The 4560-nt window shown below is 29.0% G+C and overlaps 2 pseudogenes; both read left to right on the top strand.

The window, feature by feature from the left end:
- The first annotated feature begins 186 nt into the window (after positions 1–186).
- The window catches only part of LOC108751498, a 13688-nt pseudogene continuing 9314 nt past the window's right edge, over positions 187–4560 (top strand).
- LOC108751497 lies at positions 2658–3303 on the top strand (annotated as a pseudogene).

Here is a 4560-nt window from a genome sequence, read left to right as displayed (position 1 = left end):
GGACAAGCAACTATCCAACAAAATATAATAATTAAATTAAAAATTTAATTAATATAAATTAATTAATTTTATAAACTAAAATTATTTTATGAATAAATAACTATTCTCTACTAATCATAAAAATATTGGCATTCTTTATTTCTTACTAGCAATTTGATCAGGAATAATTGGATCTGCTATAAGAATATGGTAATCATCCGATTAGAATTAGGATCTTGTGGAAATCTAATTAACAATAATCAAATTTATAACTCCTTAGTTACTAATCATGCATTTATTATAATTTTTTTTATAGTAATACCTTTTATAATTGGAGGATTTGGAAATTTCTTAGTCCCCCTAATACTTGAATCATCCGACATAGCTTACCCACGAATAAATAGTAAGATTTTGACTATTCCCCGCCTCTTTAACTCTCCTTATTTTAAGAAATTTTATATTAGGTGTACAAAAAAGTTCTGAGCTTTTTTTTGTAAAATTCAATCTTTATTTAAAAACAAACGAAAAAATATTAATCAGCGAAATATTCTCCGTTAGCGAAATATTCTCCTTTTCAGTTTGCGCAGAGTTTATATCCAGCAGTGCTTGCAATTCGTCCGTTTCAATCTTTTCAGGGCGTCCAGCACGCGATTCATCTTTAAGACTGAAATCTCCTTGGCGAAACTTTTGATACCACCTTTTGCATGTTGCATGACTTACAGCGTTCTCTCCATATGCAGCACAAATCATTTCAGTGGCTTCAGCAGCATTTTTCTTCAGATGAAACGCGAAGTGGATGGAAAATCGAATATGCTCTTTTGTAATTGCCATCGTGAACACTACTGATTTTTGAGGTTATGTGCATCAAACGCCAAACCGTATCGCATTTCAGGAGGTTAAATGTTACTGTTTTAAAACCCCAAAAGGGCGGGAAGATATATAAAATTTAAATTGTTATTTCGGTTGTATCAAATCTAAAGCTCAGAACTTTTTTGTACACCTAATATATGTAGGAACAGGAGCCGGATGAACATTATATCCTCCACTTAGCTCCAACATATTTCACAATGGGCAGTTGACTTAGTCATTTCCTCTCTTCATATTGCAGAAATATCTTCTATTCTTGGTGCAATTAACTTTATTTCCACAGTTCTAAATATACATCAAAAAATTTTATTTATAAATAAAATTCCACTTTTAGCGTGATCAATTTTAATTACTGCAATTCTCTTACTTCTCTCTTTACCAGTACTTGCTGGAGCCATTACTATACTTCTTACTGACCGCAATCTAAATACCTCCTTTTTTGACCCCTCTGGAGGAGGTGATCCAATCCTTTATCAACATTTATTTTGATTTTTTGGCCATCCTGAAGTTTGTATCCTAATTTTACCAGGATTCGAATAATTTCTCACATTATCATAAATGAAAGAGATAAAAAAGAAACCTTCGGATCCCTAGGAATAATTTATACCATAATTACAATTGATTTCCTAGGATTTATTGTTTGAGCCCATCATATAAATTTATTTACCATTGGTCTTGACGTAGACACCCGAGCTTATTTCACCTTAGTAACTATAATCATTGCCATTCCAACAGGAATTAAAATTTTTAGATGAATTTTAACACTCCACGGTATAAAAATTAATTATAGCCCAACTCTATGATGATCAATAGAATTTATTTTTTTATTTTCTATAGGAGGATTTACAGGAATCATACTATCTAATTTCTCAATTGACATTATTCTTCATGATACATATTATTGTATGTATAGCTCACTTTCATTATATACTATCAATAGGAGCAGTTTTTTCAATTATCGCCGGATTTATTCACTGATTTCCCCTAATTTCCGGTTTTAGATTAAATAACTTATATTTAAACATTCAATTTTTATCTATATTTATTGGAGTTAACCTTACTTTTTTCCCTCAGCATTTTTTAGGACTAAGAGGTATACCTCACCGATACACTGACTATTCTGACTTTATATTTATCGTAAAACATTTGTTGAGAATACAAGTATTTAAGTTCAGCGCGTTTCTGTTCTCGAGTGTACAGACCAATACTTTATGCGTGACTGTACTGTACACGACACGAGCGCGGCTCGGAAAACTTCGACACTCATTGTAACCGACATCCGTTTGAGTGATCCCTCTCCTCAGTCTCTGTTAGAACTCCGAAAGGAGAGGACCGTCTCAGTTTGTACTCCGACAAGAAAGGATCGCAAGTCTCAGCTTGAACTCCGATAGGAGAGGACAGCACGCTCGCGAAATACATAATTCACTTTTCAATAAACTACATTTAATTATAAGTTCTATAATTAATTACCGGCTCAATCCATCCAACCACGCTCCGCTAACTGAAAAATCTTATCAACATTATCTCATCTATTGGATCCCTCATCTCTATCCTAAGACTATCAATTTTATTATTTAATATTTGAGAAGCCCTAGCAAAAAACGTCTTATTATTAACATATTCTTCCTTAATTCTTCATTAGAATGATTAATTCATTTCCCCTTCTTAATCATAGATTTTCTGAAATTCCAATCTAAAACAATATCTTTAATTTAACTTATATTTTTTAATATGGCAGATTAGTGCATTGGACTTAAACCCCAATTATAAAGATTTATTATCTTTTATTAAAAATTAATACTTGATCTATCTCCCTCCAAAATTCAAATTCTTCCACCTATGATATAATAATTTTATTTCATGACTCCACAATAATTATTTTAACTTTCATTACAACGTTAATTTTCTTTATCATAGTTTTTTTATTATAGTTCTATTTCCAATAAATTAATCAACCAATTCTTATTAGAACATCAAACAATCGAAATTATTTGAACTATCTCCTCCAAATTCATTCTTATTTTTATCGCTATTCCATCTATTAAAATTTTATATCTTACTGATGAAATTTTTAATAACAATTTATCAATTAAAGCTATTGGTCATCAATGATATTAAAGTTATGAATATTCAGATTTTACAAATACATATAAACTTTGATTCATTCATAATTCCATCTAACCAACTTCTGCCAAACGAATTCCGCCTTCTCGATGTATTTTACCATTTAATTACCCTACCCGAATTTTAATCACCTCTATAGATGTTATTCATGCTTGAACTATTCCTTCTCTAGGTATTGAAATAGATTCAATTCCAGATCTATTAAACCAAACTTTACTTTTAATTAATCGACCTGGAATTTTCTTTGGCCAATGCTCTGAAATCTGCGATACAAACTACAGATTTATACCTATCGTAATTGAATCTACAAACATAATTAACTTTAAAAATTGACTTAATCAATCTCACTCTTAATTTTACTTTTTCAAATCTCATACAAACTTTTAAAAAGTCCTATCATTACATTACATTATTTCTTTTCCTTTAATACCACCCCTCTATTTAAATGACTGATGATCTCATTAAATGACTGATTAAAGTATTAATCTTTTAAATTAAATCATAATAGTATATACCCTATTTTTAATGAAAGAATTAGTTTTAAATAAAAACATCAAATTGTCACTTTAAAAAGATTATATAAAACAAATATAATATTCTTTTATTCCTCAAATAATACCATTATTATGAATCATAATATTAATTTTTTAAATAATTTTAATATTATTACTTACTTCTTTCTTATATTTTTTTTACTTCCCCTTCTTTTCCCCAAATTACATTCTTAATCATACCTCTTATTTAAACAAAAAAATTTATTGAAATTGAATATGATAATAAACTTATTCACAATCTTTGATCCATCAACATCTCCCTCCATTTCATTAAATTGATTAAGAATATTATTTTGTTTATTTTTCCTTCCATTCTAGTTCTGATTTTTACCCTCCCGCTTTACCCTATTATGAAATATAATTATCAATCACATATTTAATAAATTTAAAATTTTAATCAATTTTTTTCCTTCCAATATTATTACATTTCTAAGACTAATTATATTGATTTTTTTCAATAATTTTCTCGATCTCTTTCCTTATATGTTTACAGTCTCAAGCCACATAAGATTTTGCTTTTCCCTATCCCTAAGACTTTGACTTAGAATTATATTATTTAGATTATTTAATTATTTAAATAATGTGCTAACTCATCTAACCCCATCAGGAACTCCCTTTATTCTAATATCCTTTATAGTTATTATTGAATCAATTAGATTATTTATTCGACCATTTACCCTGGCTATTCGTCTCACAGCCAATATAATCGCTGGACACTTACTTCTAACACTTTTAGGATCTTCAGGAATTAATATACATTCCTCTATTATTTTTATTTTAATACTAACACAAATCTTACTTTCTACACTCGAAATTTCTGTCTCTATAATTCAAGCCTATGTATTTTCTATCTTATCCACATTATACAGAAGAGAAACTTAATTAATTAATCCCTATGATAAATCAAAATCACCCATTCTACCTAGTTACTCCAAGCCCATGACCTATCATTATTTCCCTCTTTTTAACAATTTAATTTATATTGTTAGATGATTTCATAATATATTATAAATCGCACGCTTCCCCTTTGCCTCTC

The sequence above is a fragment of the Trachymyrmex septentrionalis genome, unplaced genomic scaffold (assembly GCF_001594115.1).
Source record: "Trachymyrmex septentrionalis isolate Tsep2-gDNA-1 unplaced genomic scaffold, Tsep1.0 scaffold478, whole genome shotgun sequence".
NCBI lineage: Eukaryota > Metazoa > Arthropoda > Insecta > Hymenoptera > Formicidae > Trachymyrmex > Trachymyrmex septentrionalis.
This window is presented reverse-complemented; position numbering and strand designations above follow the sequence as displayed.